The sequence below is a fragment of the Castor canadensis genome, chromosome 4 (genome assembly GCF_047511655.1).
Source record: "Castor canadensis chromosome 4, mCasCan1.hap1v2, whole genome shotgun sequence".
Classification (NCBI taxonomy): domain Eukaryota; kingdom Metazoa; phylum Chordata; class Mammalia; order Rodentia; family Castoridae; genus Castor; species Castor canadensis.
In genome coordinates this window covers 122039905-122055191 of record NC_133389.1, presented here as the reverse complement: position 1 = coordinate 122055191, position 15287 = coordinate 122039905, and the positions used below count along the sequence as shown (strand labels likewise).

The 15287-nt window shown below is 38.0% G+C and overlaps 1 protein-coding gene across 8 annotated transcripts in view; it reads left to right on the top strand.

Moving 5' to 3' along the window:
- The window catches only part of Stk39 (serine/threonine kinase 39), a 290768-nt gene that overhangs the window by 130750 nt on the left and 144731 nt on the right, over window positions 1-15287 (top strand). The gene's annotated exons all lie outside the window — the stretch shown is intronic.

The following is a 15287-nucleotide window of genomic DNA, read 5'->3' as shown; positions in this document are numbered from 1 at the left end:
ATATGTATGTATATACCAAGATAGATGTGTACAGTTTCACACATGACCATATACTACTCTGTTAGACACCTTACTTTTTCTTCAATAAAAGACTTGACCTATTAAAGAAAGTTTGGACCTTTTACTGTGCCACCTTTCATGTGCTTCCTTATAACTTGTAATGACTCTGTAGTACATCGTAGTTGATTCTACACACATGTCATAGTTTGTTTAACTAGTATCTGGGTAAATGCACCTTTTGGTACTGTGCCTTACTCCTTAGTTGTGGCAAAGTCTTAGAAATGAAAGTGCTGCATTAACGCATGAGTTTTCATTGTGGAATTTAAATAAGCACTCATAAAAGAACGGAAAATTTACAGAAATGTTGAGTACTTTTTCTTGGAAGCTGTGAAATTGAAATCATTAGTTATGGCCTTTAGTAGCACCACTCTGCCATCAAAAAGTACTGGGAAATTTTACACATAAATAAAAGGAACAAAAACCTTAAAGAGATATTCTAGGAGGAATAACCTTTGCATGTTTCATGAGTATTTGGAAGAATCATTGCTTTTCTTCTTTTATCCTGCTGGGCACTAACTACCTGTTGTTCCCTTTTCCTAAATTATTTTGGAACAGTTGTTTAATTTAGAATATCATAATAGCATTTTCCCTCCTGCCAAGGTACAGGAAAGGGAAATGTTTTCTGTTTCTTGGAGAATAGTTTGCTTAGGAAAGTACACAGTCTAATGAAAGGGCCTGCAGCTATGGATTACTTTGAAGTTTACTTGAAAACATTTTGGTGTGTTTATTTCTTTACTACTTCACTTAATTTCAAAAAAGATTTCAGATGGTTTACGAAGATGCAAACAGTATTGCTGAATAAAATGTACTTGATTGATAAGAAAAAAAAGTAAAACATAAGGACAAAAAGGTAAGTAAAAGTCAGGATGGAGATTCACATAATACACATGAAATAGGACATTGCCATTTTTGGTAGTCTAACGCAGTTGAATATGGATGATTTTGTCTGGTTCAGTCACAATTCTAGGTACTATGTACTTGTTCAAGATAGATATCAAATTTTGCCCTGAATTTGTATGATGGGAATATAGCCTTATCATTGTTATGATTAGAACTTAAACTTCCTACTTAGAAAAAGCCCAAATATTTTTGGTATTGAGGCCAAAGAGAAAATTCACCTAGAAAAGAGATTTTTAAGTAGTCTAAATTTATGATCAGAGCTGGGAGGATCTCAGGGGGTTGGCCTGTATAGCCTTCTTAGGATCAAGAAAGGCCTGTATTTGTACTGTGCATTAGAGGAGGGTCTTCGGGTTTGGGGTCTGCTCATGAGACAGTCACTTAACCTTTCCAATCCACAGCTGTCTTGTGTACCAAGTGGAATGAGGACTGGGTCTCTCCTCATAACGTTGTCCTTAGTATTAAATAAGACAGGGAAAAGGAGAGAGATGCAAATCAAAGCATCTCTCTTCCCTGTACCTTGTCAGGAGGGAAAATGCTTTTATAATATTCTAAATAAGACAAATGTTCCAAAATAATTTGGGAAAAGGGAACAATAGATGGTTAATGCCTAGCAGGCTAAAAGAGGAAAAGCAATATATATAATCACCATTATAAAAAAGACAGATCATAGCTAGTGTTGATAAGGATGTGGAGAAACTGTAACAACTCTCACATGGTGTGGATGAGGATATAGAATGTTGCAGCTGTTTTGGAAAATAGTTTGGGATTTCTTTAAAAGGTTAATATATGACACCAAAATTCCATTCCTGGGAACACACTGAAGAGAATTGAGAAGGTAGGTCCATGCAATCACTCATACATGAATGTTCATAGCAGTTGATTCATGATAACCCAAAGTGGAAATAACTATCATCAACTAGTGAATAGAAAGAAGGACCACACATCATATGATTCCATTTGTGTAAAATATCCTGTAGTAGGGCTGGTGAAGTGTTAGAGCTGCTGCCTAGCAAGTGTGAGGCCGTGAGTTCAAATTATATATGTTATATAATTTATATATAAGTATATATTTAAATAATATATAATAACGAGTATGTTATTATATATTGTATAATATATATTGTATAATTATATAAATAAAATTATATATATATAAATCTGCAGTAAACAGATCTATAGAGACAGAAAGCAGATTGGTGGTTGCCTAATGTGAGAAGCCAGGGGGAAATGGGAAACAATTGCTCATGGACATGAAGGCTTCTTTGGGGGGTGATATATTTTGGTTGTGGTAATGGTTGTGCAATTATGTGGATATACTAAAAATGTTGACTTGCACATTGGATTATATGGTAGATGAATCATCTCAGTTAAGCTACATATAAAAATAGATGAATGTAGGGCAACATTCTTAATGTTGTACAAGAAGTGACTAAATAAGCACTCAATAAATGTAGGCTTGAAAATACGAGCTTAGAAACTGACGGCGTGATCATGTGTCTGTCTTTGTCTAATCTAGAATCCATTTTCCCTGAAGTCTAAATCAGCTGCTTTCCCCTAGCATGGTATGGTCTGTCCCTTCTTCATAGCCCTCAGTAGTTTTGATTTCAGTTGGTTTTGTTGGTAAACTTTCTTTGTACTGATTTTTAAGTTTTCCAGTAGCAGATGCATTGTAAAGCTTTAATAGTCAGCAAAATTTTCAATTAGCCACGATAAGCTGTTTGAAAAATTGACTCATGGTCTTGCTTGCTGTTGACTTTTGAGAGACTGATTAACCCATCTAAGAATTACACAGGCATTTTTGCTCATGTGCTTTTTCTTGATGTGGCCTATCTTTGGTCCTTTCACTTTCACACTTCCCCACTTGAAATAGGCTGGATGGTTGAATCTCTTGAGTTTTTCCAGTGGCAAATCTCATATGACTTTTGAAATTTTATTGTGTGAAATGAAATTTGGGTTTCCTATTACAGTTTTTTTTGGACATAATGAAGGTCATTATCAATGTGATTTTTTTAATCTAGTGAAATTGATAGCTTTTATATAATTTAAATTAAATTGGTTTGTTGTAGATTTCTGTTAAGAAACACGTAAGTTACGTGTTTAGACAGAGTGCTTGCCTAGCATGTGTGAGCCCCTGGGTTCGATCCCTAATCCCATAAAAAGAAAGAAAACACAAATTAACAACAACCTGAAAAACATGTATGTTTAATTTACACCTTGGTTTCCAGAATAGCTCTCTTTTAAGAAGTTGGGCAATAAAGCATTAAGACCCCTCTTTGGAGCATAATAGTCCCAACCAGGTAATAAACATTTATATATGTGTGTGTGTGTGTGTATGTGTGAAAAAACAAAGAGATTAATTCTTTAAATTGAGAATCCCATTTGTGCTTCGATTGGCGATTTACTCTGTAGATGTTGAGACATACTTTGATGTTTTGGATTTCTTAGATGTTGAGGTATACTCTGATGTCTTGGGTTCCGATTAATTTTTTTCTACTGGTTATTGCTTTAGAATCAATCATCCCAATATTTAGTTGGTCAGCTCAGCAACAACCATTTCATTACTGTCTCTCATTGTTCTGGGGCATAATTGGGCACAAATTGGTGGCTCTTGCTTGAGATTTCTCATACACTTGCATGTGGTGACTTCTTGAAGCTTGCCTACCCACATGACTGCGAGATTATTTTGAAAAACATAATCTGAGCTGGGGATGTAGCTGAGTGGTAAAATACTTGCCTGGAATGTATAAGACCCCTTGTTGGGTCCTCAGAAGCACAAGAAAACAAGATGCTGCGTCTCTGAAAAACATAATCTGTGTAATCACTTTCTGAATAAAAGACATTAATAGGAGAAGAAAATAAATAAGAATGAATAGAACCCCAGGGTTTGGTGGTGCAGTGGCAAACCTGAGTGCAGAAGATAAAAGCAAGAAATGAAACAGTTTGGATGGAGATACTGGATATCTAGGCCGAGTAGATACCCTGGTAAATAGGGTGTCTCTGGTGCTTATTGGGCTCACAGTCACTGGAAATGCACTGGAGATTGTGCCGTTGACCATATCCCTGCCATGAGAACATGGCACATTAACCCGTCACCTTCAGCACTGGGAAGCAGCGGGCCAATCTCTAGTGCTGAATAGGCTGTGGGATAACTTGTAGTAAAGCACAGTAGGTGTGGTAGCAAAGCTACCTGTGCTGCAGATTTGTAGTCCTCCTTTGAGTGGAAGTAAAGGATACTAGCATGAAATGATTGTGCTGGCCTTGAAGGAGAAAATGGGATACCTGCAGTTGTCCTTTGTGGCCCCTTTCTTTCCTGGCAATAGATACTTATTTTGATTATCAGTAGAATTTGTATAATAAAAAGTCAAATATTTGGGGGGTACCTAAATAAAAACATTTAGTCAAAATTTTTGACTAAAAATTATAGAAGAGTAAATCTAGTGATTTCTTATTATTGTTTCACACAGTTGTTTCAGCTACCCTATATAAATTCTGAGATTCAGTATTAGCTTGTTATAAGGCTACTAGAAAACAATTTAGCCTCTGTAAGATTCCATCTTACAGACTTTATTAGTAGTACCTATTTGCACCGCCCTTATAGGTATTAAGACTGTATGTTATGTATAAAATGAAAAACACATAGACTTACTATGTACTTAATAAGTGCTCAATATATTTATTTATATTTACTTTCAATTCCTGTTTTGGGTTGTCAGATGTTCTCAGACAGAATCATATGTTATACTGGTATAAGTTCAAAGATTTAATGGTTTTATGCACTCATTTACTTCACTAATCTTAATTGGAACACCTACGATGTGTCAGTTAGTGTTCCAGGCACTGGGTTTCAGAGATGAACTAGAGGAACAAAGTCTCTGTCCTATAGCATCTACATGAGGAGGGTTCCTCTGTGAAAATGCATAAGACTTAGTGAAAAGGTCAAATGGATACATGAGCCAATGTAGTCAACTGCATATTTTCAGAAAGCGCACTTTAATATTTCAGTCAGAAGTGGTGTGGAAAGTCATTGAGTGATTAAAAACAGTCATCCAGGATACTGTGGAACTTTGGCATTTTCCAAGGAGCCATCTCTGAGTGTGGTGTGTTGCCTGAATGGGTTCAGAGTACTGGTGAAAATACGCTACTCAGTGGCACTTGTCAACTTTAACCCTGGCTGGTGTTAGGAAATCAAGTTTAGTAGGACATGGATGTGTTAAAAAAGCTTCATAGAATAATAAGTCAATAGCTTATTCTTTTCTCCTATTGTCTTTTGAGCACAGTTATATCTATTGAAAGATTTTTTTCTATACTCATTGATTCCACCATCTATTTATGAATATAACTTAGAATAAGAATTGAAAAAGTCTCATAAGGAAGTTTATCTTTAATTCAGGCATTATGTCATTAATACTTTAAGTCTCATTATAACATCATAACCTGAATGCCTCATCTTTCTTCTTATATGGAGCACTTAGAGAAAAATTGTGACCTGTGTCATCTTCATCCATTCATTTATTATCAGTATTCATACTGATGATGTCAAATATCCAAAAATACTAATATTAGGCTGCATATTTCTAGAAAATAGGTAAGTCTTTGGCATATTGTTAAGCTTTATATGTTTGGCTATAGCCCACAGTGATTCATTCTCCAAGCTTTTGAAAAGGAGGAAATACTTAGATTTTGGTTTTGTTTTTCTCCCAGAGTAGAATTCAGTACAAATCAGCATGTTTTGAGCACATACTAAGATGCAGATGCAGGACTAGATGTTCCTTGCACATTATCTTATCTATGTGCATAATAACTTAAGGAGGTAGGAATTATCTCTGTTTTACAGGGGAAGAAACTGAGACTTAGCTAAGCAGTGCTCATTAACAGGTGGTCAAGTTAGACCTTAGTGTTAGATCTGTCTGCAGTGAAAGTCCTCAGATTGTTAACATAATGCTGTACTGTCACCCCGTGGAAGGATTCTGATTTTATCCTTGTACTTTTATTTCCTGAATTTTCTACAATATGAATCAATTTTATGTTAAAAAAATCCAAGAACATAATTTAATACATGTAATAATGCACATAGATAAAAGCATATTTTATATGTGGTATGAATATATAAAACTATATGAACCTGAACACTATAACCTTATGATTACAAATTAAATAGACATTATAAATAATGCTTAAAATATAAGACGCATACAAAGATAAACGTTTCTGCTTCAGTTATTTTTCTTAAGATAATAGCATCTATTGATTCAAGATCTTTAGTCCCATGCACTAAATTAGTTTTCACATTTTATTGTCGATATAATTACAGAATTATCCATTCACACCCTCCATCTTCGTAGGCATTTCTAAGTATAGAAAGTCCATGGGATATTTTTGAGAAAGTTTGATGACTAAAGGAAAAGGAAGATATACAATATGTTAGCAGACTCAGCACAGATTTTTTTTTTTTTGATGCTAGGAATTGAGTATCTTTTCTCCTTATCTTTCCCTACCCCATCCCATGCTGTAACTTGATTTGAGCTGCTGCTGTCGGTACTGTGGGAGACAAATTACTTGTAGATAATTGAAACAGCTAATTGAAGGTGGTTTCTTTTTTACTCCCAAGCCCACCCCACCTCTCACCATGAGGTAATAATGTCTGAGACCTATGGCAGTGGTGTAGGAAGAAGTGAGAACAAGTGGCATTGAAGACTTAGATGTGAAAGAGCCTGGCAGATGATTTGGATGCTGGAGGAAAAAACACAGGAGGGAGAAAGACAACTGAAGGGGTTGGAGGCTGAGCAGCCAGGAGAATGGCAGTACTCTTTTTAAGCTGGTGTAAGTTGGAGGGGGGCTGATTTGGAGGGAAGGTCAAGAGTTTGTGAGCCATGATAAAAGCGAAAGCACACAAGGAAGGGGTGAGGATAGGTAAGACACCTAAAAAACTAGCTAGCATTTGTTGCCCTTAACGCAGAGAAACTAAAGCAGATACCTTAAAGCAACTGAGGCCAATAGGAAAAGGGGAACAGGTACTAGAGAAAAGGTTAGATCAAAAAGGATTAACCTAGAAGGTAACACCCACGCACAGGAAATCAATGTGAGTCAATGCCCTGTATAGCTATCCTTATCTCAACCAGCAAAAACCCTTGTTCCTTCCTATTATTGCTTACACTCTCTCTACAACAAAATTAGAAATAAGGGCAAAATAGTTTCTGCTGGGTATTGGGGGGGGGAGAGGGAGGGGGCGGAGTGGGTGGTAAGGGAGGGGGTGGGGGCAGGGGGGAGAAATGAACCAAGCCTTGTATGCACATATGAATAATAAAAGAAAAATGAAAAAAAAAAAAAAAGAGTTTGTGAGCATACAATTGACTTCTGAGTTCCACTGGGACTTCCATTTGAAGGTCTCCAGTAGGCAGACAGTGGAAGTGTATAGCTCAGGAGGTACTTTGACTGAAAGCTATATTTAGGAATTTTCTCTGTGGAGGTGATTATGGAACCCATGTGATCAAGTGAGATTGCCATAGAGGGCATTACAGAGAGTACAGCCAAGTCCTATGGGAACAGTTAAAGGATGGGGAGAGCTGTGAGAGGGAAGGAAGAAAGTGCTGTCATAGGAACCCAGAAGGTAGAGTTGGTCAGCGCTTTTGAGTGCTGCAGAGAGGTGAAGGAAAATGAGGGCTTACAAAGGATATTGGATTTGGCTCAGTTTTCATAGTAAGGAGAGAAACTGGGCAGTCTGAGTTAGTGAGTGAAGAGATGATGAGCAAGTGCAAGTGGGTAATTTTTCAGTGTTTGAAGGGTAAAGGCAAGGAAGAGACAGTCACAGCTTGTGATGTCAGGATTTTGAGGTCAGTGGAGACCTGTGTTTATGCTCCCCATATGGGGGAGGGGAAATAGCAAAGAGGAGTGGGCTAGATAGAGTCTGAGTCATGGAGGACTCTAGTGGGCAGTGCTTCACAGAGTCAATTATTTGTTTGGTGCACATTTATTTTTTCACTTATCACGTACCAGGACTGAACTAAGGCCACAGTGATAAGATCATCCAGTCGTGTTCTGTGAGTAACTCAAGAGAAGAATGAACGTTGAGAGTATAGATTTGAGCCCAGGTGACTGGGAGGGTGGTGACCCCGCAGATTAGGGGAGGATGACTAAGCACCAGGACAAAAGCTATGATGGGGTGGTGCAGGGTGTGCTGGAGTGTGAGAGAGCACAGGACTCTGCGGAGGGCATGGTGCTTCATTTGTCCTCTGTGGGATAGATGTCCTACTTCTCCAGAAGGTAGGGATGCTTATCTCTAGTGGGGGGACTTGGGAATGTAAAAATCATTGTGTGACTGAAACAGAGGAAGATAATCAGAGGTGAGATTGCAGAGATGGGCAGGAATCCAGACACAGTGTCTTGATGAGGAACTTCAGGGTTTTCTTGTTTGTTTTCCTACAGCTCTAGGGAACTGATTGTGATGAAAACTTGAGCGGAGATGTCACTGACCCAGTTTGCCTATTAAAGGAGCTCCCTGGCAGCTGTGTGTTGGTTGGTTAGAGGAGCAGGACTGGAAGTGGTGTGTGTTAGTAGACTGGTATCTAGTGAAAGTGAGGATCAGTGAGGACACAGGCAGAGAATAGGTAGGAGAAAGATTTAGCAGGCAGAGTTGGCATGACTTAGATTTTGTAAGGCTTTCTTAGGCAAGGGAAGTTGAAAGGATGGTAAAGGACAAAGAGAGATTTGTGGAAAAACAGGTTGAGTTCCTGCTTTCTGACTTGAGACTGTAGAAAGTGGGGAGAATCATTTTTGGGAAGATGTGGAACATTTTTTTTTCATTTTTCTTTTATTATTCATATGTGCATACAAGGCTTGGTTCATTTCTCCCCCCTGCCCCCACCCCCTCCCTTACCACCCACTCCGCCCCCTCCCTCTCCCCTCCCCTCAATACCCAGCAGAAACTATTTTGCCCTTATTTCTAATTTTGTTGTAGAGAGAGTGTAAGCAATAATAGGAAGGAACAAGGGTTTTTGCTGGTTGAGATAAGGATAGCTATACAGGGCATTGACTCACATTGATTTCCTATGCGTAGGTGTTACCTTCTAGGTTAATTCTTTTTGATCTAACCTTTTCTGTAGTTCCTGGTCCCCTTTTCCTATTGGCCGCAGTTGCTTTAAGGTATCTGCTTTAGTTTCTCTGCGTTAAGGGCAACAAATGGTAGCTAGTTTTTTAGGTGTCTTACCTATCCTCACCCCTCCCTTGTGTGCTCTCGCTTTTATCATGTGCTCATAGTCCAATCCCCTTGTTGTGTTTGCCCTTGATCTAATGTCCACATATGAGGGAGAACATACGATTTTTGGTCTTTTGGGCCAGGCTAACCTCACTCAGAATGATGTTCTCCAATTCCATCCATTTACCAGCAAATGATAACATTTCGTTCTTCTTCATGGCTGCATAAAATTCCATTGTGTATAGATACCACATTTTCTTAATCCATTCGTCAGTGCTGGGGCATCTTGGCTGTTTCCATAACTTGGCTATTGTGAATAGTGCCACAATAAACATGGATGTGCAGGTGCCTCTGGAGTAACAGTCTTTTGGGTATATCCCCAAGAGTGGTATTGCTGGATCAAATGATAGATCGATGTCCAGCTTTTTAAGTAGCCTCCAAATTTTTTTCCAGAGTGGTTGTACTAGTCTACATTCCCACCAACAGTGTAAGAGGGTTCCTTTTTCCCCCGTATCCTCACCAACACCTGTTGTTGGTGGTGTTGCTGATGATGGCTATTCTAACAGGGGTGAGGTGGAATCTTAGCGTGGTTTTAATTTGCATTTCCTTTATTGCTAGAGATGGTGAGCATTTTTTCATGTGTTTTCTGGCCATTTGAATTTCTTCTTTTGAGAAAGTTCTGTTTAGTTCATGTGCCCATTTCTTTATTGGTTCATTAGTTTTGGGAGAATTTAGTTTTTAAGTTCCCTGTATATTCTGGTTATCAGTCCTTTGTCTAATGTATAGTTGGCAAATATTTTCTCCCACTCTGTGGGTGTTCTCTTCACTTTAGAGACCATTTCTTTGGATGAACAGAAGCTTTTTAGTTTTATGAGGTCCCATTTATCTGTGCTATCTCTTAGTTGCTGTGCTGCTGGGGTTTCATTGAGAAAGTTCTTACCTATACCTACTAACTCCAGAGTATTTCCTACTCTTTCTTGTATCAACTTAAGAGTTTGGGGTCTGATATTAAGATCCTTGATCCATTTTGAGTTAATCTTGGTATAGGGTGATATACATGGATCTAGTTTCAGTTTTTTGCAGACTGCTAACACAGTTTTCCCAGCAGTTTTTGTTGAAGAGGCTGCTATTTCTCCATCGTATATTTTTAGCTCCTTTGTCAAAGATAAGTTGCTCATAGTTGTGTGGCTTCATATCTGGATCCTCTATTCTGTTCCACTGGTCTTCATGTCTGTTTTTGTGCCAGTACCATGCTGTTTTTATTGTTATTGCTTTGTAATATAGTTTGAAGTCAGGTATTGTGATACCTCCTGCATTGTTCTTTTGACTGAGTATTGCCTTGGCTATTCGTGGCCTCTTGTGTTTCCATATAAATTTAACAGTAGATCTTTCAATCTCTTTAATGAATGTCATTGGAATTTTGATGGGAATTGCATTAAACATGTAGATTACTTTGGGGAGTATCGACATTTTTACTATGTTGATTCTACCGATCCATGAGCATGGGAGATCTCTCCACTTTCTATAGTCTTCCTCAATCTCTTTCTTCAGAAGTGTATAGTTTTCCTTGTAGAGGTCTTTCACATCTTTTGTTAGGTTTACACCTAGGTATTTGATTTTTTTTGAGGCTATTGTAAATGGAAGGACGTGGAACATTATGAATGTGTTGAGCTTGAGGTGCTTATGGGGCATTCAAATGGAGATGCCTAGTGGGCAGATGCACATGTCTGCAAATCACATAAGACAGTGGCCTAGACAGAAATATGGATGTCCACAGCACAGGAGAGGTAGCTGAGACCATTGTGTGCAAAGGACACCACAGGTGTAGCCTTTTGGCTTGAGAGCATATTATCTGTGTTCTGAATTGTCTGGCTGCCTGCTTGCCTTTCTTCTCTCAGCTGTCTATGGTTTGGATTTTAACACCAGATCAAATTAGGAAGAAAAAGAAAAAAAATACCCAAATATAATTAGTTTTACTATTGATTAGCAGATGCCATGGGAGGATTAGATCCTTAGAAGAAGAGGGTTAGGTTACTCCCAGATCCCCACTTTTGTGCCAAGTCTTGCTCTCCCCATCCCTAACCATGGATTCTGATACTTTGTTTTCTTAAACTATGTTTTATTTTTATTAACCCCATAAGAACATACAATTATGTTATTTCTTGATTTCTTTTAAATACTGTCTTATTTGGAAAACACATAAATTGGAATATATGGCTTTCTAGAACCTTTTACAAGGAAATCTATATTATTTATTTTGCTGCTCTGGCAGTCTCCTTTTAGTATGAAATAAATTAACAAAAGTAGAGTTTATGGCCCTTTTCAGTATTGGATTGAAGCACAGTTGAGACATTGCCCCAGAAATAAAAGTCTTGTCTGGAGCCCACACCCTTATTCTCACTTATCACTGAGAATTAATTTTCCTAGCAATGTGAAGGACAGGAATCTTATCCTTGTGGAGGTGATGTTTTCTGTTAGCAGTGGGAAGACAGTGAAGCAGCAAACAGTGAAAATGCAGCATTGACGTCAGAGCTTGCTTGAGTGGATATGATGGCCAGCTTCTTAGGAGATACTTTTAATAAGATCTGTTACAGAATCAAGGGTGTGGGTCACTTGCCCACTTTGTTTGGATACTGTTTTGAACAAACAAACTGAAAAAGCATGTTTAACCTTCTGGGACAGAATTGAACGTAGACTGATACTGCATTCTATTAAGGAATTATTGGTAATTTTGTCACTTGTGAAAGTGATAGTGTGATCATTTTTAAAACATCTATCTATTAGAGACACATATTAATGTATCTGTAGGTAAAATAATATGATGCCTAGGATTTGCTTTAAAAATATGGAGGCAGAAAGAGCTTGTGTGTGCAGATGAAATTGGATTGGCAGGATGTTGATAGTGGTTGTAAGTGGATAAGTGAGGTCCGTTTTGCTACTCACACCTTCTGTGTATTTGAGAATAATTTCATTTAAAAAAGGCTTAACAAAAGTAAGTGTGGTAGCCAAGAAGAGAAGAGTATTGAAGGTCTGTTCCTTTCCTGTTGTGGACAGTTATATAGCACCTGTTACTTTTCTGCCCATGAGGTGACCCAGGAATCAAGGAAGAGAACTCTAAAACTCAACCAGCTAAACTGTGTTTGGGTGATGATAGTGCTGTGTCAACCAGGCCCCAGGGCAGTTTCTATCCCATCCTGTTCAGAGGCTTTAGCCTTCAGTGGAAAGGGAAATGTGGGGGAATTCTTGTCTCGTGGCATTTTTGTGACTCTTTTTTTAATTTGTGGTACTGGGGTTTGAGCTCAGGGCCTCACGCTTGCTAGGCAGGTGTTATTCTACTCCACCAGTCCTGTTTTATGCTGGGTTTCTTTGAGATAGGGTCTTGTGAACCTGGGCTGGGTTTGAACTACCATACCCCTGATCTGCCTGTTTAGTTGCTAGGATTATAGGAGTGAGCCACCAGTCTCTAGTTTTTTGTGACTTTTGAATGAGTGAAACATGGGATGAGAATTTGGATGGAGTGATCTATAAAGAGATGTTGTAGGAAAGAGTTGAAATATAAATGTGAGGCATGTTTTTACACATAGACCTTGCAATGGAGTCATTGACTTTTCTCTCTTATCAGTTCAAACTTGTGCTGGAATCAGACCCCTTACTTTTTTGAACTGAAGTATAATTCAGTGATCTCTCTCTCTCTTTCTCTCTCTCTCTCTGTGTTTTCAAACTGACCTCCTATCTGAAGTTTCTCTACTTTGCAGACAGCAGGATAGCAAAAATGCATTGGTTACAAAGGAAAATTATTTCTGCTAACCAACATGGACTTGTTTGCTTCTTTGAATTATGCCCAGCATGACAGGATGTTAATGTGTCAGCTTAAAGGCAGATGGGCACATCCATTTTGATCATTAGCTCCATTGTTATTTGCATTTAGAATGATGCCTTTCCTCTCAGGATTTTCACATGCTTAGAGGGAGGCCCAGAGTTCTTGACACCAGCTGCTGCTTTGCTTAAACAGATAGAATAGGCCCTCCAACTCCCTATACGCATCCCTGTCATCCATGTCATCACAAAAGGCTATGGTGAAGGATAGTGGTTTTCTGAGGACATGATAGCATGTGTTTTAGTCTCAGGATGGTGTAGAATCTTTCTGTATCCTATGTTTTAACCTAGAATTATTCATTCATTCATTCATTTATTCAATGAATATTCTTAAAGTCCTATTATGCACTGGTAGTGTCTATATTGATGCCAGCTCGCAGGGATGGACAGCTCTTCACAGAGCAGGGCTTTCTTTTCACTGCAGTACATTTCAGGGATGTTGGCTCTGGAGATCATAGTTGTGAAGAGCCAGGAGAATTTTAGAAACCAACGTGTCTTAACTTACCCTCTTCCTCATGAACCTCTGGCAACTCTGTGGGACCCACCGTATCCTTCTCTGAGAGAAAAGTTGGGGAAAGATGAGGGGAAATTTTCTTGTGGGACATAGTTTTCTTTGGGAAGCAGAAAAATATCATTCATTCATTAAATATGTATTTGGCCCCTACTAAATACAAGGTATTCCAAAGATAAGGACCCAGAATTAGTTTAGCTGCATCTACTTCTTAGGGTATATGCTTTCCTACCTCCAAATTTTCATAAATGTTGGAACATTTTCTTTGTGTCCTTGGAATTTTGTAGCAAATGCCACCTTAACAAAAACCATAGCATGTGTTTATTCTGTAACGTAGTGTAAAAGAACAGAAACTTAGTTCATACTAGGAGAAATTATAGAGCATTAATGAACATGAAATTGTGTTATTAACTACATTTCCTGTGTGTTAAAATTTTTGATAATAGTACTCATGGACAAGACCAACTCATTTATCATGATGGTGAGTCTTCATTCCAGAATTCATTGTATAAAAATAAAAATGTTAGAAATCCTAAATCGTTTCAGAATTGTCACAATGAATCCCCCTTGTACAACGAATATATCCTAATAAAATGCAATAAAAAGAAATCCTAAATTGTTATACTCACTGAAATAATTGTAGGTGAAAGTAATTTGATGTTCTTGTTTTGACTCCATTGTTGTGTCAGTGTTTTAGGAACTTTTTTCATTTTTAGTTGTTAAAAAGTTGTTAAGCAATTCATGTTCCCATTTCTCCCTTAGTTCCTAGAAGAATTACAATGTTTTACTTTCTGTTTTATACACTGCCATGTTGTTTTAGGTTTGTTTTTCTTAAATAAAGATAGATATATAATTCTAATTTTTTATTGTTGCACTGGGGTACATTGTGACACTTAGACAAGTTCTTACATTATATTGTAGTTGAATTCACTCCCCTCTGTCATTCTCCTTATTCCCTCTCCTCCATTCCTGGAATACTTTCAACAGGTCTCATTTTTCCATTTTTATACATGTATATACAATATTTGCACCATATTCACCCTATACCCTTTCCCCTCATCCTCTCCCTTCCCCTCCCACTGATACCAACCCCCTAGACAGGACCTGTTCTGCCCTCCTGTTCTCTGTTTTTGTTTTTTGTTTTTTTGAAAAAAAAGAGAGAGTGAGACATTTTTTGTTTGTTTAAGTAACTACACAGGGAGTTTCCTTTTGACATTTCCCAGTATATGTGTACTGTAACCCAAATTGGTTCATCTCTATTTTTCTCCTTTCTATTTCACTCCCCTCCTTATGGTGATTTCAGCATGTTTAAAAATTCTGTATTATTCCTGTATAGGAAGTACATCAATCATATTCACCTTTTTAACTTCCTTAAATACTTGTTTTGTGACAAGGACCCAAATAATGTAAAAGAAACACTAGGTGAAGAAGACAGAATGTTTCTTCTCTGCTCCTGATGTTCCTTTAGCAAAGCATTCTTGGCCTTTCTCTGCCCAGCTCAGTGACTTATCTGATTGCTGACTTTGGAGGAAGAAGGCAGGCACCACTCCTGGCATCCTTTCTTTCTCTGGAAGTGCTCTGTGTCACCATGGCTCTGCTTGTGTGAGAGAGCAGTGTGCTGGTCAGTATTGCTAAGGAACAGATAGGCAAGTCTTATCTAAATCTAAGAATCAGTTCACAAAGAAAGGCTGCTTACCCATTGTTTAGCCTGTTATCTTGAATGTCACCTTTGAGATTTAAGGGTGATAT